This window comes from Equus przewalskii, chromosome 6, assembly GCF_037783145.1.
Source record: "Equus przewalskii isolate Varuska chromosome 6, EquPr2, whole genome shotgun sequence".
NCBI classification, from domain to species: domain Eukaryota; kingdom Metazoa; phylum Chordata; class Mammalia; order Perissodactyla; family Equidae; genus Equus; species Equus przewalskii.
The window spans coordinates 24723052-24746743 of NC_091836.1; the positions used below are offsets into that span (position 1 = coordinate 24723052).

General features: G+C 45.5%; 1 long non-coding RNA gene across 1 annotated transcript; it reads right to left on the minus strand.

Moving 5' to 3' along the window:
- Nucleotides 1–2315: 2315 nt before the first annotated feature.
- On the minus strand, nt 2316–23256 carry LOC139083857 (uncharacterized). Its single transcript, XR_011540872.1, has 3 exons — nt 22871–23256; nt 8176–8368; nt 2316–4419 (listed from the first exon to the last, which is right to left on the minus strand). It is a non-coding gene; the product is annotated as an uncharacterized lncRNA (long non-coding RNA).
- Between the last annotated feature and the right edge of the window lie 436 nt (nt 23257–23692).

A 23692-nucleotide genomic window follows, 5' to 3' on the forward strand; every position in this document is an offset into this window, starting at 1 on the left:
GAACAACTCTACACACATACATTTGACAACTTAGATGAAATGGACCAATTCCCCAGAAAACACAGAATACTACAGCTCACCTAATATGAAATCGATCATTTGAATAGCACCATAACTATTAAGGAAATTGAATGGGTAATCAAAAAATTTCCAATTTCAGGCCCAGATGGTTTCACTGGGGAATTCTACCAAATATATAAAGAAGAATTAATGTTAATTTTACACAACCACTCCAGAAAATAAAAGAAGAGACAATATTTTCTGATTCATTTTATGAAGCTGGTGTTACTCTGGTACCAAACGAGAAAAAGACAATATACAAAAAGAAAACTACAGACCACCATTCCTCAAGAATATAGTTACAAAACTTCTTAACAAAATATTAGCAAATAGAATTCAGCAACACAATAAAAGAATTATACACCCTGACCAAGTTGGCTTTATTCTATGGATGCAAGAATGGTTCAATACTCAGAATTTAATCAGTGCCATCCACCATATTAACAGGCTAAAAAGAAAAATCATATGATCGTATCAATCAAGGCAGGAACTGCACTTGACAAAATTCAATGCCCACTGGTAATTAAAAAAAAGAAAAAAACTTTTGGAGAAATAAGAATAGAGGAGAACTTCCTCAGCTAGATAAAAAGTAACTACAAAAACCCTACAGCTGACTATTAAAAGGTGTATAATTGAATCCTTTCCCCCAAGGTTGGATATGAGAAAAGGATATCTTCTCTCACTGCTCGAATTCAACATAGTGCTGAAAGTTTTAGCCAGTGCAATAAGGTAAGAAAAGGAAATGAAATGCATACAGTTGGACAGGAAGAAATAAAATTGTCCCTATTCGTAGGGGACATGATTGCCTACGTAGTAAATCCGAAGGATCTACAAAAAACACTTCTAAAACTAATAAGTGAGTTCAACAAGATTGCAGGTATAAGATAAGCATCCACGAATGAATTATATTTCTATATACTCCATGGAACACATGGAAACAAAAAGTGAAAACACAATACTATTTACAATCACTCATTAAAAAAAGAAATACTTAGATGGAAATCTAGTAAAACATATACAGTACTTGTATGTTGAAAACTGTACACAGTCAATGAAAGTAATCAGCAAGATCTAAATAAATGGAAAGACATCAGTGTTGGTGAATTGCAAGACTCAATAAAGATGAGTAAAGGTGTTAATTCTCCCCCAATTAATGGAACTGCTATCAAAATCCCAGCCAAATTTTTTGTATATATGGATGATTATTCTAAAATTTATTTAGAAAGACAAAGGAATTAAAATAACTAAAACAACTTTGAAAAAGACAAATAAAGTGGGAGGAATCAGTCTACTTGATTTTAAGACTTAGATAGCTACAGTAATCAAGACTGTGTGATACTGGCAAAGGAATAGACACAAAGATGAATGGAATAGAATAGAGAATCCAGAAATAGACCCACATAAATATGCCAAAGTGATTTATGACAAAGTTGCAAAAGCAATTCAATGGTGGAAAAATAGCCTTTTCAACGTCTGGTACTGGAGCAATTGGACACCTATAGGCAAAAAAAAAAAACAAAAAAAAAACCAAAAGAGCCTCAACCTAAATCTCTCATAGCTTATACAAAAAGTAACTCAAAATGGATCACAAACTTAAATGTAAGACTATAAAACATTTAGAAAAAAATAGGAGAAAACCGAGGGCTAGGCAAAGAGTTTTTAGACTTGATGCCAAAGCAAGATTGCAAAAGCAAAATTTGATAGGTTAAACTTCATTAAAATTAAAAACTTTTGCTCTGTAAAAGACCTTGTGAAAGGTTGAAAAGATAAGCTACAGAGTGAGAAAAAATGTTTGCAAACCACATGTCTAACAAAGAACTATATCTACAATATATAAAGAACCCTCAGCTGACAACACAGTTAAGAAACAATGCAATTAGAAAATGAGCAAAAGACATGCAGAGACATTTTACCAATGAGGATATATAGGCGGAAAATAAGCACATAAAAAGATATCCAACATCCTTAGCCTTTAAGGAAATGCAAATTAAAACTACAGTGAAATATCACTACACATACGTCAAACTGGCTAAAATAAAGAAAAATAATGGCAACATCAAATGCTGGTGAGGATGTGGAGAAACTGTATCACTGTACATTGCTAGTGATAATGGCAAACCATATAGACACTCTAGAAAACTTTTTGGTGGTTTCTTGAAAAACTAAACTTGGAACTACCATATAACCCAGTAATTGCACTCCTGGGCATTTATCCCAGAGAAATGAAGACTTATGTTCACATAAAAACCTGCACATGAATGTTTATAGCAATTTTATTCATAATAGTCAAAAAGTGGAAACAACCAAGATGTGTTTCAATGGATGAATGGTTAAACAAGTGTAGTGCATCCACACCATGGAATATTACTTAGCCATAAAAAGGAACAAATTTATTCCTACATGCAACAACCTACAGCCATCTGCAAAGAATTATGGTGAGTGAAAAAACCCAATCCCAAAAGTTTACATACTGCATGATTCCATTCATATAACATTCTTGAAATGACAAAATTATAGAAATGGAGAATGGACAAGTGGTTGCCAAAAGTTAAGGAGGGGATGGCTGGGAGATGGGGACGGCTATAAAAGGGCAACAGGAAGGATCCTTGTGGTGATAGAAATGTTCTGTATCTTGATTGGATCAATGTGCATATCTCGATTGTGATACTGTACTACCATTTTGCAAAATGTTACCATTGGGGGATGTGCTTTCTCTGTACTATTTCTTATAACTGCATGTGAATCTACAATTGTTTCAAAATAAAAATTTTAATTAAAAGAAATTTTTAAAACCCGAAATACAAAGACCATACATTCTTTGATTCCATTTATACGAAATGTCTAGAACAGGCAAATATATAAAAGTTGAAAATGGTTGCCTAAAGCTAAAGGAAGAGAGTGAATGAGAGTAATTGCTAATGAATTTGAAGCTTCTTTTGGGGGTAGTGAAAATGTCCTAAAAATTAGATTGTGGTGGTGGTTGCATAACTCTGTAAATATGCTAAAAATTGTGGAATTATACACTTGGGTGAATTTATGCTGTTTAACTTATATCTCAATAAAGCTATAAAAAAGAAAGTTTGAGTGGCTATATTGATGTCATGCAAAGCAGATTTCAGTTCAAAGAATATTACTAGGTATTTTTTTAAAAGGTTATTTCATAATGAAAAGGGAGTCAACTCATCAAGAGGACATAACCATCCTAAATATTTTTGTACCTAATAACAGAGCTTCTAATGACATAAAGCAAAAACTGACAGAACTACAAGGAAAAATGAGCAAATCCACAATTATAGTTAGAGACCAAAAATACTCCTTTCTCAGTAATTGATAGAACAAGTAGACAGAAAATCATTACAGAGATAGAAGACTTCAACAGCGCTATCAAACAAATTGACCTAATTGACACTATAGAACACTCCAGCCAACAATAGCAGAATGCAAATTTGTTCAAGTGCACAAAGAACGTTTCACAAGATGGAACATATTCTGTATCACAAACAAGTCTCACTAAATGTACAGAGCTCAAGTCACATGACATATATTTTCTCAATTGAATTGGATTACATTAGAGATTAATAACAGCGACATCCCTGGAAAACTCACAAATATTTGGAAACAAAATAACACACTTTTAAATAACCCCTGGATCACAGAAGAAATCAAAAAGAAAATTAGGAAGTATTTTGAACTGAGTAATAATGAAGCACAACCTAATCAAAATTGTGGGAAGCCGCTAAAGCAGTACTGGGCTGGTAGAATGACGGGGAGGAGGACTCAGAGCACTAGATGCCCATATTAGAAAAGAAGAAAAGACTAAAGCATCAAATCAAAGACCTAAGCTTCTGCCTTAAGAAGCTTGAAAACAAAGAGCAAATTAAGCGCAAAGTAAAGTGTTCTGATACTAATAAAGATTAGAACAGAAATCAATGAAATAGAAAACAATAGAGAAAAATCAATGAAATCAAAAGTTAGTTCTTTGAGAATATCGATAAGATTGACAAACTTTTAGCCAGGCTGATCAGCAAAAACAGAGAGAAGACACAAATTACCAATATAAATAACGAGAGACATGGCAACCATACAGATTCCACATATATCAATGAATAATAAAGGCATATTACAAACAACTGGGGGTTGGCCCAGTGGGGCAGAAGTTAAGTGCGCACGTTCCGCTTCGGCAGCCTGGGGTTTGCTGATTCGGATCCCGGGTGTGGATGTGGCACCACTTGGCAAGCCATGCTGTGGTAGGTGTCCCACATACAAAGTAGAGGAAGATGGGCACAGACGTTGGCTCAGGGCCAGTCTTCTTCAGCAAAAAAGGGAGGATTGGCAGCAGTTAGCTCAGGGCTAATCTTCCTTAAAAAAATAAATAAATAATAAATAAATAAATAAATATTATAAATGTCTGTATGCCAATAAATCCAACTTAGATAAAATCAATACACTGAAAATACAAATTAGTAACTCTCACTAAAGGAGAAATAGATAACCTGCATAGATTTATATCTAGCAAAGAAATTGAATTTGAAATTAAAATCTCCCGACAAATAAAACTTCAGGCCCAGATAGGTTCATTGGTGAATTCTACCAAATATTTACAGCAAAACAATACCAATTCTACACAGGTCTTCTAGACAACTGAAGAAAGAACAATACTTTCCAACTCATTCTGAGGTCAGTATGACCTGGATATCAAAATCATACAAAGATGTGACAAGAAAAGAAAGCTATGGAACAATATCATAGATGGAAAAATTTTAAACAAAATGTTAGTAAGTTGAATTCAACAACATGTAAAAAAGGTAATAATCACAACTAAGTGGGATTTAACCCAGGAATGCAAAGCTGGTTTAACAATCTATCAATGTAATTCACCATAGGAGTAAATAAAAGGAAGAAAAGCCATATGATTTTCTCAATACATGCAGACAAAGCATTTGACAAAATGTAACATCACACATGTCAAAAATTCATAGTAAAGTGGGAAAAGAAGGGAACTTCCTCAATCCGATAAAAGGTTTCTATAAAAAAGATTAATGCTCACTGCTCAAACACACCAAGACCAAGAGCAACACAAGAATGTCCACTTCTGTTCAACATTGTGCTGGAGGTTCTAGCCAGTGCAATAAGAAAAGAAAAAGAAACAAAAGGAATCAAGATTGGAAAAGAAAAAGAAAGACATGATCATCTATGAAAAAAATGCAATAGAATCTATTAACAGCTCTTAGAACTAATAAGTGAGTTTATCAAGGTTCAAAGATACAGGATCAATATGCAAAAATCAATTCCTATTATATACTAACAACCAATGATCAAAAATAGAAATTAATAAAGTATGATATCATTTACAATAGTTTAAAAAAATATGAAATACTTAGGGATAAATCTGCAAAAGATGTGAAAGACAGGCACACCACAAACCATAAAACATCACTGATAAAAATGTTTAAATACCAAAATTAATGGAGATATATACTGTGTTCATGGGTTGGAAGATTCAATATTATTAAATGTCAATCCTCCACAAATTCATCTATAGATTCAGTGCAATTCCAATCAACATGCCAGCATGATTTTTAGTGGAAACTGGCAAACTAATTGTAAAATGTGTATGGAAATGCAAAAGACCTGGAACAGCCAAAACAACTTTGAGTAAGAAGCGCAAAGTTGGACAATTAGCATTACCTGATTTCAAGAGCTACTACAAAGTTGCAGTAATCAACATAGTGTGATATTGCCATAGGAAAAAAAAAATCAATGTAACAAATACAGCGGAGAAATAGACCCAAACATATATAGATAAATGATTTTTGACAAATGTGTAAAGGCAATTCAGTAGAGAGAGGATATTTTCAACTAACACTACTTAGAACAATTGGATATCCACATGCGAAAATAGAAACTTTGATCATTTCCTTGCACCATGTACAAAAACTAACTTAAAAGGGAACACAGATCTAAATGTAAAATCTAAAATTTTAAAACTTCTAGAAGAAAACATAGGAGAAAAGCTTTAGAAGCTTGGGTTCAGCAAAGATTTCATAGATACAACCACATAAAAGAACAAATTAGTGAATTGGACCTCATTAAAATTAAAAACTGCTTTTCAAAGACACTGTTAAGAGAATGAAAAGACAAGCCACAGACTGAGAGGAAATATTTGCATATCATCTATTTAATGAAGGAATTGTATCTATGCCATAAATAACTCTCAAAATTCAATAATAAGAACATAAACAACCCTATTTAAAAATGGGCAAAAGATTTGACTTCACCAAAGAGATATACAGACAGCAAAGAAGCATATGTAAAGCTCCTCAATGTCATTAGATGTTAGGGAAATGCAAATTAAAACCACAGTGAGATACCACCCTCCATCTATTGGAATGGCTAAAGTTAAGAAGCCTGACCATACCAAGTGTTGTCAAGGAAATGAGGCAACTGGAATTCCCCTACACCTCCAGGGGAACAAAAAATGGCACAACTAACTTGGAAAACAGCATGGCAGTTTCTCAAAAATGTAAACATACACCTATTATATGGTGGAGTCATTCCTATTTTAGGTATATGTCCAAAAGAAAGGAACGCGTATGTGTGTACCAAGACTTTTTTACACAGTGTTATTTGCAATAGCCAAAAATTGGAAGCATCCCAAATGTCCATCAACTGGTGAAGAGATAAACAAACTGTGGTGTATTCATTTAATGAAATACCATCAGAAAGGAAAAGGAGTGGACTATTGATATATACTACAACACAGATGCATCTCAAAAATAATTATGCTGAGTGAAAGAAGGAAGCCGAAAAAAAGAATGCATACAGTACACTTCCATTTATATAATTCCAGGAAATGCAAATGAATCTATAGTGACAGCAGACTGCTGGTTGCCTGGGGATTGGGGGCGGGGGGTGCAGGAGTGAGAGATTATAAAGGGGCACAAAGAAACTTTGGGGGATGATGGATATATTCATTATCTTGAACATACATATGTCAAAACTCATCAAATTGTACACTTTAAGCATGTTCAGTTTATTGTATGTCAATTATATTTCAACAAAGCTTAAAAATAAAACGATCCAGAAAGAAGTGCAGGAGTAATAGGGAAGATTATTGCTTTGTTTCTTCCTTTTCTCTGGTTCTAACTCCCCAGTCAAGGCCTGGAGATGATGGAGGGAGAGAGTAAAGGTGAAAGGACATCTGGGCTCAAGCCAGCCCCAGGGCAGCTAGTGCTCCCTGGACCTTCTACTACTACCCTCCACTGCCTGGTTCTTCAATGGATGAGTGTGAGTGCTGGCGGGGACCTGACAGATGATCAAGTCACAGGCAATAGGCAGCAAATACTTACTGAATACTGTGTAAGGGTTCTCCAGAGAAAAAGAACCAATAGTGTATATACATACATATATGTATATCATATATAATATAATATAAATACACTCCTTCTGTGCCCCTTCCTCCCTCACAACTCCTTCCCGTGTTTGTGTGGATCCCTAATGCTCAGGACCACGCTGTTGAGATGGACACGCTGTCTGTAACCCCTGGGTAACTGTCATGATGCAGGCTTCAGGTTATTCCGTATAAAATGCAAAATAAATGCCTTTATTAACAATGAAAAAAAAAGGGAGAGAGAGAGATTGATTAATTGATTTTAAGGAATTGGCTCACATGATTACGGAGGCTGAGAAGCCCCAAGATCTGCAGTCAGCAAGCTGAAGACCCAAGAAAGTGAAGGGTGCAAGTTCCAGCCTGAAAACAGGAGAAGACCAATGTCCCAGCTGAAGAGTCAGGTAGGAGAAGGTCCCTCTTATTCAGTCTTTTTGTTCTATTCAGCTCTTCCACTGACTGGATGAGGCCCACTCATTTAGAGAGGGCAACATGCCTTACCCAGTCTACGATTCAGATGTTAATCTCCTCCAGAAACACCCTCGCAGGCAAACCCAGAATCAAGTTTGACCACATGTCTGGGCACTGCGTGGCCCAGTCAAGTTGACACATGAAATTAACCATCATAAACATCTACAGCCATGTGTCACTTAACAACCGGGCTGCCTTCTGAGAAATGCATCATTAAGCAAGTCCGTCATTGCATGAACATCATAGAGTGTACTTACACAAACTTGGGTGGCATAGCCTTCTACACACCTAGGCTATATGGTACTAATCTTATGGGAGCATCACCACATACGCAGTTCGTCATTGACGGAAATGTAGTCATGAGGCACATGATTGGACTATGTGTTGGATCCAGGAGCAAAGCAGCAACCAAGATAAGCATTCAGTCCCTGGCCTCCTGGAGCTTCCAGTCTACAAGGAGATAGACATTAAAAACATCATACAGTAATTCACTGTGATCAACAGAATTCTAGGACAGGCCCCATGATCTCTGCCCCTGGTGTTATGTCCTGTATATCCTCTCCCTTTGAGTGTGGGCAGAACCCATGACTTGCTTCAACCCATATAATATGGCAAAGGTGATGGGATATCACTCCATTGATCATATTACTTTACATGGCAAAGGTGAACGGATTATTTTTTTTCAGATGTAATTAAGGTCCCAAGTCAGCTGATTTTGAATTAATCAAAAGAGATGATCTTGGGTGGGCCCGACTTAATCTGGCGAAACCCTTAAAAGAAGAACTAGGCCCTTCTTGAGAGGGGCACTCTCCAGCTGGCCATGAAGGAGCATGCAGGCGTGTTGTGAATTGTCTCTGGAGGGGAGCAGCCTTACGGGCCGACAGCCTCAGGCTTACTGCCGCAAGGAACTGAATTCTGCCGTCAACCTGAATGACCCTGGATGAGCACCCTGAGCTTCAGGTAAGAACACAGCCCAGCCAACACTTTCATTGTAGCCTTGTGAGCCTCAAGCGGAAGACCCAGTTCAATTTCTGACCCACAGGAGCTTTAAGATAATAAACATGTGTTGTTTCAAGGAGCCAAAGTTGGGGAAATTTATATGCAGCAATGGAAAACCAATGCATTCACTCGCTCCAGATATATTTTGGAGAAAAGAGCACTGAGGCCCAGAAAAGTGAAGGGAGTTGCCCAAGGTCACACAGCTGGTTACTGACAGAGTGGTAATAACTAGCACTTCCCAATCTTAGGGATAACACCGTGGAGCACACACAGATAATAACTATATGATAACCTGTTAGCATCCTTGTTTTACAGATGAGAACCTGAAGGTAAGGAGGTGAGAGAACTCCCAAAGCTCACATGGCTAGAAAAAAGAGGAGCTGGGATATGGGCCCAGACCCACTGGCCTCCAGTCCTGTGCTCCCGACTTGTCTGCCTCCAGCTCTACAAATGCTCTCAAGTGCAAAGGGCGCTGGGATGGGGGCCGCAGCTCCAGCTCACCCCTCACTAACAGCTTATTGGAGGACAGTTCCCAGACGTCTTTAGTGACTATGTGCTGGGACCTAAACCCACACACCTGAGTGTCACGTCCCCAACCCCTCCCTCAGCAAACAAGCAGAAGACAGAAGCCCTCAGGAGAACAAAAATGCAACATTCGTCCTGTCTCACAATTGCATAACACGTAGCATCTCACAAGGCACTTTCACAGATCCCGGCTCATCTGAGCCTCAGAACGGCCCCGCGAGATGGGCAGGGCACAGGCAGAGCTACACGATCTGCCCTCGCAAAGCCAGAGAACCAGGAGAGCTGATGGTGTCAAACTGAAAACCGACAGGCTCCAGATCCATGAAGAGCTGATGTTTCCGTTGCACTCTGAAGGCAGGAAAGAACGAATGTTCCAGGCTTGGAATAGCTTGAAGGGGATCAGGCAGAAGGAGTTTCCCTCTACTTGGGGGAGAGTCACCTTTTTGTTCTATTCAGGTCTTCAACTGATTGGATGAGGCCCATCCACACTAGGAAGAGCAATCTGCTTTATTCAGTCTACTATTCAAAGCTAATCTCATCCAGAAACACCCTCAGAGACACCCCCAAAATAATCTTTGACCAAATGTCTGGATAACCCCTGGCTCAGACAAGATGACACATAAAATTAACTATCACGTCCACTAAGGGGATGCTGCAAAGATGTGGGCAGGTTAAAGGAAACTGACAAAGGATAGTTAATCATCTCAAGGTGAGCAATAGGAGAGAGCCATTGCCACTCCTGGGCTGAGGGGACCTGGGAGGGAGCAGTTGTCAAAACCTGGATTCAGTAGTTGTGGGAGAGGAACGTGAGACTGGAGCGGTGAACTTTTAGAGAGGGATGCAGACAACCCAGGGCCCAGCAGGGTGGGGGCAGGGGAAATAAGTACTTGACCTCACTCTCCTCCTGCCCGCCAATCTCTGCCCTGGTACCTTCCATCAGCAAAGCCAGCAGAAAGGGAGCCTCTTGATGCAGTCCAGGCAGACTAGCCTCCCAGGGCCCAGAGCAGGGCAGAGAAAGGTGGAGAGTGGCTCTGGAGGGGCAGCAGGAAAAACACAGTGCACTCATTACAGGTGAGGACATGAGAGCTCAGAGCAGTGAATTTCAGAAGGACCAACTAGCAGAGCCAGAACCAAACTGGCCTTTCTGTCCTGGGTGCACAATTCTCCCCAGTTCCTCTTGCTTCAAGTATACACCTTTCTTCCTCTACGATGAGGCATGAACTTCTTTCGGACACTCAGCCTGGGTATTGACAGGCTTCCTCCTTATCTGTGAATCTGGTCAGGACCCAGGCTCTGCATCTCCTCCTCAATGTGGCCCCCTATTGCCCTAAGACCTCCCCACTCTTGACTCTTCACCAAGCTCACCTCAGTTCTCCCTTAGTCACTCCAGCCACTTAGCTTCTTTCAGTTCCTCAAAGGCACCAGTCTTTTTCCTGCCTCTGAGCCTTTAAGAATACTCTTCCCTCTGCCGGTAATACCCTTCCTCCCGTTCTTCACCTAGTTTCCCCCAAAATTGCACAGCTAGAAAGTCAGGAGGCAGACCGCAGAGTTCAAGCTCTGACTCTGCTCTACCCCAGCCTGGAGTCCAGCTCCCAGACTCACCGTGGGGATGCTGCTCTTTCTCTGGGGGGAGCTTCCTTGCACCTCCCCAGATAGCTGCCCACCCTTTGTGGTCCAGCGCGGCCCCTCCTCCTTCTCTGCACCACCTCGCAGCCATGTGGGCAAACACCCTCCTCTCCCCAGGCAGGGGACGCCCGATTTGCATAACTTAATTAAATTCTGCATTCTAGTTTTCGAAGGAGCAGGCCTATGAAGGATGCTGAGTGCATGGTCTTAAGGCAAATCAACGCAGATGATGAAAGAGCCTATTTCGGTTAAGCAAATTATGAGGAGGCGGGCGATGTCCTCACTCTAATAATTTCCCGTGAATTATTTATATGGAAACTGCAATTACATCGGGCAAAACAGTGTTGTGTGCATAAAGCTCACTTAATTACCCAACCACCTGTTGGGACACAGGGTCTTCCACCCGCCCATTTCTTCTTCCAACAGGTCCTTCTTCTGGGAGAGCAGGGGCCCCGGGGCCCTGAGGCAGGCGGGGCTGGGGGGAGAACAGCAGCTGCGAGCTGGGGAGAAGAGCAACCTAAGCACTCAGACCGGAGTCCCCATCCTGGCTCCTCTGGTGCATCCCGGAACTAGACCCCTTATTCTCTAGGGCCTGAGCAGAGCCTGGCCCATGAGTGCCTCCACTTCATCCATGAAAAGGAGACAGGAAGGTGAGGAGTAAGAAAGGGAAACGAGAGAGGAAGGGAGAAGCGAGCCCCACACTCTTCCCAACAAACCCTTTAACCGAAGCAAACGAGACTGCTTTCATCAGGGCCCGGTTGTTTAACTGGAAATGAGGGTTGCCATGGAAACCATCCTGTCACATAGTATTTCTTACCACTTGCCAGTGGCAGAGGCGTTGATGTGTAGAGGAGAACCCCGGCTGGGTGGGGAGGGTGGGCAGGTGGCGGTGATTGTTGGTGATCCATTTGTTGAAACACAAGTCACATAGGCCAGTCCCTAACCTGGGGCACCTCGAGTTCATCTCTCCCTTTCCTGGATCAGGGGGTGGGGTGTGGGGTAAACATCTCCTTCTACTCACCCTCCTGGGAGAAAAACATTGTAAATGTCAGAAATGTGATGGAACTGTCAAAAATACATGAAGTCGGTTATATAATAAATAGTGAAACATACGTTCTTCTTTGTTTGGTGACTGTAAAATCATGAAATTTCTTTAAGAGAAAGTAAAAACAAAGAAAGAATACGACCACTGGGAGAGGTTGGAAGTGAGTCATGCACGTTTGTCCCAAGATTGGGGGACATAGCCCTCCCTTCACACGAGAATCTTAGCCAAGGTGGGTCCAGGGCCCAGGCAGTAGACGCGGGTCTGGTGAAGAGGCAGGCAGAAGGTGACTGGTCAGCAATGCTCTAGACTGGAGGGGAGAGGACGTGTGGAGATCAAGGGCTGCCTAACAGTTCCTGGTTACTGGAAGTTGCAGGGGCCCCAGAATCCTGGGTTCTAAGCCCGTCTATCACTCACTACTGTGTCACCTTGAGAAAAGGGTTAACAGAAAGAAATTTTGGCTAGCTGTGAAATTCAAATACAGCGATTGCAACACCCTGATTAATCTCACAATTAGTGATACACATAGTAAGTGAATAAAAGAACATTGTATTTAATTGTTTAAAATAACGATACTAGCTCACATCTGTGTGGAGCGCTAACTACATACTAAGCACTACGTCGAGCTTTATACGCATCCATCGCGAGTCCCATTTTACAAACAAAGAAACTGAGGCTGAGGGAGGTTAAGCAGTTTGCCACAGCCACAAAACTAGGAAGTGACAAAGCCAGCCTTCAAACCCAGATCTTTCTGACTCAAAACTCATGTTCTTACTTTTAGAAAAAAGTTGGGGGATCAAAACCCAAGTTGTCAGAGAGTCAAGCTCCCGGTCCACGTCACTACCACAGTCCTTCTCCATCCGGTCTAGAACCAGCTGCTTAACAGGGGTAAAATGGAGTGTTTTTTCTCCTTTAAAGATTTACCATGTATAAATGTATGAGAATATTAAAGGCAACAATTAACTTTATTGGAAACCTTATATTCTCCAGCCTCATTAGAGCTGCCAACAAGATCTATTATTAGCATTACTATGCAGATACTGTAATAAAAAGGGTATTTAAAGTGGATAGTTTGGCAATGAAATTAAATAGCTTTTCTCTTTCTTTCTTTGCCTTTTTAAGATATATGTGTGTATCAGGGATGGTCTGGAGCAAGGCAAAAGCCTCGTGGGACCCGAGGACTGAAGAACTCACAAAATGCCCCTGTACCACCATCGCAGACAGCGAGAGCAGTGGGGGCTGCCTGGAGGTCGGCAGAGCCCTCCCGGCCTCTCAGGAGGATTATCTCCAACCATGGCTTGGAAGAGCAGAATTTCTGCAGGGGAGAAGACCCTGCTTGTTGGAGCAGAAATGTGCCATGGGGTCCAGCTGCTGCCCTTGCATAGTTGTGAGCATCTAACCCAACCCCTTGTAGGAGCGTCGGCCTCTTTCTTCTCAGCCTCTCATCTCAGAGATGGCGTAAACTCAGGGAATGGTCCTGCTCGCCCTTCCTTCTCTCTTCCCCTATTTACCCCACATCCCTGCCTTGGGTTGTGGAAAGTCAGAAATAAGAGGAGTCTGCCCCCTTGCCTTCTTTATCCTGGCTTGCTTCCCCTGCCAGCTCATAAGCTAAGTGCCTTTCTCGAGCTCTTATCTCAACTCAGAAGGCCTCCTGGACGAGGGAAGAATCTCTCCCAGGCCTTTCCCAGAAACATGTGGAGCACGGGTGCTCAGGTTTTTCATTCCTGGGCCCATTTGTTTTGATAACACAGAGAAGTCACTGCCCTCCCTCCCAAGGCACCTGTTCCTCCCCGCATGCACTAAGAAGTCTGGATGGGTGAGCCAGGAGGGGTGCTAGGAAGCACTGCTGGACCTGCTGAATGGAAGCATCTCAGCTTAATTAAAGGCTGAGTCCTCCCCTGAGGTTCCGGCTATGTGAGCCCCAACCCCCACCTCCATCATCACACTTACGATTATTACTCTTTTTACTAATGCTAATAGTTACCATTTATTGCATGCCATGTATTTACTCATTTAATCTTCACAACCGCCCTGTAAAGTAAATACTATTGTTATCTCCATTTGGTAAGTGAGGAAGCGGAGGTTCAGAGAGCTGATGGAATTTACCTCAGCCATCGTCATTGTTGGCTTGGACCTCCGCTGTAGCCTTCTAACCAGTCTCCCTACTTCCATTCTCGACCCCTGCAATTCACTCTACATAGAACAACAAGCTGTAAACCTGGGGAACTCATCAGCTGTCTTTGTGCCCCAGGACCTTTGCATTGGCTGCTCCCTCTGTCTCAATAGAATCTTCTTCCTCCAGATTATCTCTTCATCGTTATTCAGGTTTCCACTCAAAGAGGGCTTACCTGACCACCTTCCCAAGCATGCACTTATCTATCCTATTCTATCACTCTACCATCACACGTCCTTTACCACCACATGCCTGGAATAGTACCTGGCACATAGTAGGTACTCAGTAAATATTTCTCAGATGAATGTTGGCAAACTCGTCCAAGGTTACATGTTCCAGGGTTGGAGCTGAGAGTCAGATTCAGTACGGTCTAGTCCTTAACCACATGGTGTGTATGTGTGAGGCTGAAGGACGAGTGGGATGGGGCTTCCCAGGGCCACTCACAGACGACTCACCAAGAGTCCAAACGCAAATCCTTCACAGGACCTGCCTGGGGGCCCAAGCAGAGAGAAGGCCAGGAAAGGACCGACCCACACCGCAGGATGACAGTGAGCCCCAGGAAGGAGGGAGAGAAGAAAGGTTGGGAGCCCAGTCCCAGGGCGCCATTAGATGACGTGGTGAGCACTAGACTGAAGGCCTGGGCCACCAGGGTGAGCACTGCTGACCTATCTGAACCCACTCCGGGCTGCCAGCGCTCACCATTCCCAGATGCTAACCACTGACTCTTGCTGCTCCCCCCAAGGGAGGGACCTGGACAAGTGCGGCAAGCTGCAGAGATGCCTTGGGATCGGGTCTCATAGCTGGATGCCTGGTTTGAAGGGGCAGGCTCCATGGATCGTTTAGGTCCAGACTTCTCTGGGAGGACCCTTTTACCCTAAACACCAGAGCTCAGGCTACCTGACGCTTGCTCTGCTCTGCCACAGCGCCTGAAGATCTCACACACTCATCTCCTGCACCCACGTAAAACTAGAGGTCCCTTGCGCCTTCGATCTGTGACCTGGGGCAGGCTGTCCTGGCACTTTCTTTCCCTCTACACTAAAGTATCAGTCATGTCAGCAATAATCATTGAGCTCTCACTATTGACCTGCGGGGGACAGACAGAATGCAGAAAACACAGTGCCTTTCCTGGGACGTCCACAATCTAACGAGGAGAGAGAACGCACACAAAAACGTACACTCAGCCGGCTGAGAGCGTGGTCTACAGCAGACCAGACAGATGTACATCCAAAGCCCGACTCAGCTACTTAGAATCTGAGCAATTGTTGCGAACCTTCTAGTCCCACGTTTCCCATTTGTGCACAGATAACAGTGCACATCTCCCCCATGCATGTCCCCCCGCACTGCTGTGAGAGGGAACGGCAGGGTCCTTTGTGCGGTGTCTGCAGCTGCGTGCTCAATAAGTGGCAGCAGGAGTGGGGTAGCAGTAAGGGTAACCATTGTTAGCGGAAACAACCCACAGGCCACATATTAAGAGGTACAAATTAATTAATTTCAGGCTAAAGCAACGCATAAATGCATGAGAAAAGACCATGACAGAGAAACGTCATTGAAGGATGTTGCAGGGGCAGAGTTCTTAGAAGAGAAACATTTTGAAGCTAGGAGATGCCTCACAGAATATTAGCAATGTTATCCCAGCGGAGGCTTCAGGGGTGGTTTCCAGAACTTCTCAACTTTTTTGAATCATGGCACAGAGAGAAATAGTAACAGCTGTTCCACACTCTGGAGCAAGTGGCACTGGCTACTCCCAGCTGTAGGAGACCCGGCCAGGGGCCGCCCCCACCCACCCAGGCATGTGGGGGGCTCCCCATTTCAACCCACTGGCTACCTACCTGAGGCTCACCTGCAGGCTGCAGCACAGCTGCTGGGAAGTCTAGATTCAGAACAAGCTCACTCACTGACAGATGAGAAAACAGATTTGGGGAGCAAAAGTGACTTGGCTGAGGTCACACACTTGGGCCAGCACCAAGCAGAAAACTAATGTCTCTGTACTATATTGTCTGCTCTTAAAAGATGGGAGGACACCAGGTCATGGGAGAAGGTCAAGGAGCTCATTCAGGGTCAGGGAGTTAACTAGTGTTAATGGAGGAGACCTGACCCAATAAATAATGAGGATAGCAGTAGCTAGACCACGCATCTAACGCATCTCAGGCCTGCATTAAGTGCCTTGTCTCGTTCAATGCTGGTCACCTGAGATGGTACTATGAGGGCCTGGGAGGGGGCATAGTGTTAACCAAGTTGTTATGCCACCTTGGATGAAAGCTTGGGGAGGTCCCTCTCCAGAATGCACCCATCACACTCACCTGGAAGCAGGAAGCAGGCTCACCTACAGCCTTGGACCTCCACAGCCAGGGCCAAAGGAGAGAGCTCCCCAAGGAAGGAATGACAGACCCTGTTCCTTTTAGCTGGAAGGAAGCCCCCACCCCATTCTCCTCCCCTACCTTCCCTCCCTGCTGCATCCATGGAAGCAACCTTTGAACTTGGCCCTGCCACCTTGCCCACATGTACCCTTCTGCAGCCCATCTCCCAGCTAGGAGGTATGTCAGTATCACACACACTTCAACGGTTAGGGTCACTGGCCAGTACTCTCTGGGCATCAGTAACCTCAGGGAACTGAATCATAGACTCCCAGATTAAGCACAGATTCGCTTGGCACAGCCTAAGGCCCAAGTCTGGCCTCTCCCATCAAGAGCTGTTAAGTCCCTGGCTGGCCAGACCACCCACCTTGGTCCCAGGGCTTAGATGCACCTAGCCTGTTCTGGTCAAACTGCCCTCTCAGTTGCCCCCTGACAGCCTCCTGTGCCAGCCTCAGAGCCCCTCCTCCAGGACCTCTTTGCTTGTGCCTTCCTGGGCATCCCCACCCTTGGTTGAGTCCAGCTTTACCAGCAGCCCCCACCTCGAGTCCCACCAGTGCCTCACCACCGTGAGGGCCCTGCCTTCCCAGATGCCACAGTCAGCCTTTGACCTTTGACAGAGCCACCTAAACGCAGATATCACATTCCAACTGCATGGTGGAAATAGGAGTAAAATCCAAAGTCTTTAGCTTGACTTAGGAAGGCCTGCTGCGTGATCTTGACGTGCCCCTTCCCACCGCCATCTCCTGCCACTTCCTCTTGCATTCACCCTGCCCAACACACTCACTTTGGTTGTCGTTGCTTGGTTTTTCGAGCATATCAGACCTTCCTACTTCAGGGCTTCTGTGCAGGCTGTTGCTCACACCTGGAACACTCCTTGCCCATATTTACCTGCCCCTCATCCTGCAGATCTGAGCTTATATACTGCTTCTTCACATGAGATGCCTCTGGCCCCCCAGTCTAGCGAGTAACCCCCACTCTGCTTTCCTTTCTCCTGTCACCCTGTTCTGTCCTCCATAACACTTATAAAAACCTAGAATTATATATTCCTTCTCCCCCACTCCAAGGCCAGCTCCTTGAATATAAACTGCATCTTCTCGTTCTCCATCGTCTCCTTGGCTGGCACAGTGCTTGGCATATAACTAGGTGTTTATTAAAAATCTATTGATTGAGAGACTGAATGAGTTAGACGTCCTGAATTTCAATTCCAACCTTGCTACTGACTAGCTGTGTGACTTTGGGCAAGTCACTTCCTGCCTTGGGACCTCGGTTCCTCCTGGATCAAATGTGGATGGAGAGGGGAAGGGTTGAAGTCAACCCTAAGGTTCCTCCAGCTCTGCTCCTGCCTCAGCCAGGTGATCAAGGAGCCAGCACTAAGGGAAGAAGCACACCAAATCTGAGGCAAGGTCTCGCCTTGCCCAGGCCCAGAGGGAGGAGCTAGCAGGCAAGAGGCTTAAGAAATACTTCCACTCTAGGAGAAGTCACTCCCACCAGCATGAACAGCCTTACCAGACCAACCTGAAAGGGAGGCAGCCCCAGGGCTGGCAGGCCTTGGGTAGAGCCCCTAAGACCCCAGTGGGCCATGGTTGGGGGCCCAGCTGGGGGCCTATAGGAAAAGTGGCCCCAAGCCTTTGTCCAGTGCTGGCTGGTGAACGGAGGTGGCCTGTGTCCCCCCGTTGAACAGAGCTCAGCACCTCACAGAGGAGAGCACCTCGGGATTTGCGATGGGCATGGTGCTTTTCATCAGAAAAAGGAAGCTGTTTAATCTGTGTTTTAATTTTAAATGACTCCACCTGAGACTAACTGCTCCTGGCCCTCTCATCTCCCAACCCAGCACTCAATGCTTCTTTCAAATTCTATTTCTGTGCAGACAACCCCCTGGAGGCCGAGTCCATGGCAGGGCATCCTCCACTATTTTTCACTTTGGGCCCCCACCCTGCCAATCTCTGCAAAGTTCCTTGGTGCAAAGGCAACTCCAGAAGCCATGCTGGGACTCCCCATTCACTGTCTCACCGGGATCCTGGGCACTCTACTGGTCCACCTCCCACTCCAATAGGGTACCTGAGAGGCTCTGAAGCTCTCATGGTCCCCAAAATCTGGGCTCCCCATTTACCTCGTGCCACATGCACCAGTTTGTCCCCGTCTTCCATAGCCTGACTCTAGGAGTTCCTTTATCCTGCTGATGTTTGGGGCAGACATGGCCTGTAGGGTGTGGGCTGGGCCCAGAGTAGGAGTAACGTCGCAATAAGGTCTCCTCCATGTTAGTCCTCTAAGCTTCAAACGAGGGCCAGACCTCAAAGCTTGGTCCTGAACGGTTGCTGTGGTTCCTGCCCGTGGTTTCGCCGGCCACCATGGTTCCAGGAGGCCCAGGGTCTTAGACACAGTTTTGACTCTCCAAAGATCTTCCTTTCTTTCTCCATAATCGATTCCCACAGCACCCCGAGCAGCAGCCTGCTGTGGCCAAAAAGCCAGGGAGTAGGAGTAAAGGGCCTGATGCTGCCCCCTCCTCACTGTGAGGCCTCTGCCCCTCCTCCACGGAAGGAGGAGGTTGGGCCAGATGAACACTAGGTTTCTTGGTTCTAATCTTCTAGAGAGGCAGAGCGGGTGTGAAGAATCTCATTTTACAGAAGATGAAACTGAGGCTCAAATTGCAGAAGTGATGTGCCTGAGATTCCTGAACAGTTGACTCACACCTAAGCCTGGAATTCCCTCTCCAGAACACTTTTCTTAAGATATTGCCATGGCACCCTAGGAGGCTAGTGGCTACCACACTGGACAGCATGGATACAGAACATGTCCATCACCACAGAATATCATATTGGACAAGGCTGGTTTAGAAATGATCTTCGTCCACATTTCTCCCCTTGATTGGATTGAGCTCCTCAAGGATGGAGCCTCAGCATCTTCATCTTTGTTTCTCTGGTGTCTGGCACTGTGGCCGGTATCAAAAGTGCTCAACATTTATCAGACGGATTTGTTTGTTGGCAGAAAGTCTTGCCACCCAGGTGGGACCTGGGTGCAAAGTTCAGGCTGCGGAACAGTGTGGTGGAAAGCGGAGTCTGCGTGGGATGGAGAGACTCCATCTCAGAGGGGCCGTCCAGAAGCTCAGCTACTGGGACAGAAGTCTCACTAATTCATCCGTACTCTACAGGGACAGGGGAGGGGAGCACCTGGTGCCCAGTGGGGAGGGAGCAGGCAGGAAGGGGCAGACGCCACCCAGGAGGGAAGCCAGTAGAGGGCGCCTCCTTCCCCACAGCCAAAGATAGTTCCGGCTGGGCAGCTGCCTCGTTAGCACCAGGAGGCAACCCTGCTAATTACCAAACCCAAACTTGGGATTTGCATTTTTATGAAATGCTCACGCAGGAGGCAAATCTTTTTCTTTAACAAAAAAAAAAAAAAAGAAATCAAGATGGATAGGGGGAGAAAAAGCTCACACCAGTACATACTAATTCAATCTAATCTTGGTCATTTCAGTTTCCATAAGAAAGTGCTTTCATAAAGCTACAAAGCTAACATCCATAACTCTCCAGTTTCCCCAGACAGGATACCTCTGCATTAAGTTTCCCATTTATCTTCGGAGATGGCAAATCATCCATTTATAATGGGATCTAATAAAGCGAGCTCCCGTCACAGTCCCAGCTGCCGGAACGCGCCTCAGATCCAGAGACGCCGCTTTGGGGCCCATGACTGTTTCATCTTGTTGGGGGCTCCCTGACTAGGTTTGTCCAGGTACCCAGGGCCTGGGACAACAACATGCCCAGTTGTGGTTGTGGTGGCATATGTGTGTCGGGGGAAGGGGCATGGCTGTTTGAGAAGTGGGTACCCTTCTCCCACCAGCCCGTCCACATACATCCCTTCCTTGAGAAGAGAAGATGAAGACCAGTGGGGAAGGAGCTGGACCTGGCCCAAGACTCATTCTTTAAGGTACATAGAGCTTACTATAGAGATGACAATCTGGGAAGGAACAGGGTTTAGCAGATTGATTCCAGAGGCTCAACTGAGCAGGCAGAGATGAGGTCCCACTGTCACAGAGTGGGCTCCTTGGGAAGCAGCCTCTGACGTGGAGTTTAGCCAGAAGGGTGTTTATTAAGGGGTGCCCACGAGATCCACACTAGCGGAAAAGCAGGATAGGAGGTAAGCATGGGCAGAGGGAAGAATGCTGCTTTTATGCAGACCAACAGCAGCCTCGGCCAAACCTGTAAGGAGTTCTGGAGCCTGGAACGGCCCTTCAGAGCTGTCCCCTATCCAACGGAGATGGCCAGGCCTTCTTATTCCTGCGTCAATCTGTCATTGGATGTGGGCCACCCCAGGAGGGGGATAAACTTGGGCAGGAAGCTTTCTGCAGCTGAAGCAGTCTCTGAAGGGGCCAATTGCCGAAGTCTGTGTGCTGACCACTTTGCTAGCAGCTAGGTCAACAAGTCCTTCACGGAAGGAGGACATGGGCAGCACATTATACAGTGTCCACCACCCGTACTGAACAGCCTGCATCCCTCTCCCCTCCCCACCAGAAGATACGGTTTAATCACCCCACCACTGGGCCTATGGTGCCTGGGCCTTGTCAGGTAGCAGGCAATGCGCCCCACTTGCTGCCTGCTCAGTCCTATGTCCTGGTCTTTCTCTGGCCAGGTGACATAGAAAAGCCTGCTCCCAGGGGCATTAATTCCTTGGCACTTCCAGCCTACTGAGTGGGCAGCAAAATAAACTCTGGGGCCAGAGAAAGCTATCAGGCAAAGAACTACAGGTGCTGGCAGTTGGCAGTTGCCCAGCATGCAGCAAAGAGATAAGCGCTGGGGAACCTGGCCAGGCGTCCATAACCTGCCTCATCCCCTCTCTGTATCCCCTGTGTATGCCTATGTAGCCTCTGCTCCTACTCTTCCAGTGACGGGGAGCTCACTACCTCACACAGCAGCACATTCCATTGCTGGGCAGTTCTAGTCATCAGAAACGTATTTCTCTGGTTAAGCTAAAATCTGTTCTTTGTCCAGTGTTTGTCCAGTACGTTCCACTAGAACAGGGGCAGGAATGTCCATCTCTATGTTTCGCTGCTATATGTCCAGCATTTAGAAGGAATGTCTGGCATATGCTAGGCTCAGTAACTATTTCTTGAATGAATGAATGCTTGTATGCACAAATGACCCCTGCCTCCACAGAGTTTACAGCTCTGTGCTGTTCCTAGTTGCTTTTCCACTTCTTCCCTGTGGGGTCGGGTCCTCATTTTCCCCACGTGTTTAGGTACATTACATGGTGCCTGGAACAAAGCTGAGCTGAAGTGCTGGAACTCCTCCATTCAACAAGCACTTGGTGAACCCCCACTGTGTCAGACACTCCTTCTAGATGCTCTGGGCTCTGGCCCTCAGAAGAGTAAAGTGTTCAGGTGGAGGTAGAGGGCAAAAAACTACCAGCAATTATGATGATGTTAGAAAGAGGTCCGAGGTGTTGAATCAGGCACGATGGGCAAATGCACACACATTCACTCTTGCTCGCAAGTCACCAACCCCTTTCATGGAGCCAACTTGCCCAATGCAGATGTTGAGGCTGGACAACCCATTAAACAAGGTTCTTAGGACAATCGGCCACCTCAGCTCTCGTCCAGCCCCCTCAGGAGAAGGTACAGAGGGTTTGATGCACAGACCCCAGGGCACCATTCCTGCTGCCCATCAGGTCTGGGGGAACTGGGTCCTCACAGCCCCTCCCCAAGGAGCTGTGGCCCCCTCTGCCATTCGTATTTCCTTTGAAATGTCTCTGTGTGCAGAGTTGGTGGGGGAGTGGATTAGCTGCCCTCCCTGAAAGCTGCTCTGACGCCAGGAAGAGCGAGCTCGAATCAGCAGGGCGAGCTAAGCTTTCTGCCTGGAGCCCCGGGCTTAGCGGTGCAGATTACAACAGCAGGTGACGAGCCACGTTAGCCGTGGCTGTGGAGACTGTGAAAATCCTGTTACAGGGCAAAGGCGTTTTAGCTACAGCTCCAAATTTCAAAGAATGATTGAGTTGGAACGTGGCAGGCAGGAGGCAACCAGGGACCGAAGTTATTTGACTTAAACTGAGAACTGGGCCTGAGGGGGCTGCTGGGGTAGAGAATTCCAGAGGGACCCAGGGGTGCCACCCATCCCCCAGTGTGCCCTGGGTAGAGCCTCCACCCCCGGCACACACACACCCTCCCTCCCACCCGCCTCCCGTCCCTCCCTGCCCATGCAGAAGCAGAAGGAGCTTCCATCTGCCTCGAATCCCGTCTTACTCACCACCCCGTAAGCTCCTGGAGATCAGAGCGCGTGGTTTCTTCAACCCCACCGGGCTTAGCACGGCTCCTGGCTCCCGTACATACTCAATAAAGTTTGCCGAATGATCGATTGGCTACCGCCTTGAAGCCACATCTTCCTTGCCTTGTTCTGCCTGATTTTAGATTTGCTTCCCCCCTCACACACACTCCCCACTGAGTGCTCCTGGAAACCCACATCTTTTATGCAGCCATCCCTGGTTCCTTGGAAAAGAAGTGGCGCCTGGCTAGCAGACCCGAATCTGACTACAAATGAGGCACTGAAGAGGAAAAGATTTTAAAAACCAACCTAGGAAAAGCATGAGCCTCGAGTATTTGCTTTGCCCTATTAGTTGGGAAAGCGATAAAATCGCAAGATTTAGAGTCCCTTCTAGAGTCTTCGAGTCCAACATCAGTCACGACCCCGAGCATTGGTCCTAATTTGCTTTTAATGGGAAGTAGCTTGAGGCCATAGAAAGAGCATTTGGGCTTGGAGGCCATCAGGGATCTGGGTTCAAATCCTAGTTTTCCAAGTCACTTAAGCTTTCTGAACCTCTGGAAAACTTCCCACCTCAGAAGCTATGTGTTGAGACAACGTATATAAAGAAAGTTTTCAGCGGTCAGCACACAGGAGAAATTAATCAAATAATAACAGCGTTGTTATTGCTGGAATCACAGTTCTCCATATGGTAAACCTGAGCATAGACCTGCACACCTAAGGAAACCCCGTTTACAGAGGGCATGAGGTCCCTCCATCTGATTTGATCTTCACAGCAACCCTCTATGAGGCGAGTGATTATTATTCCCC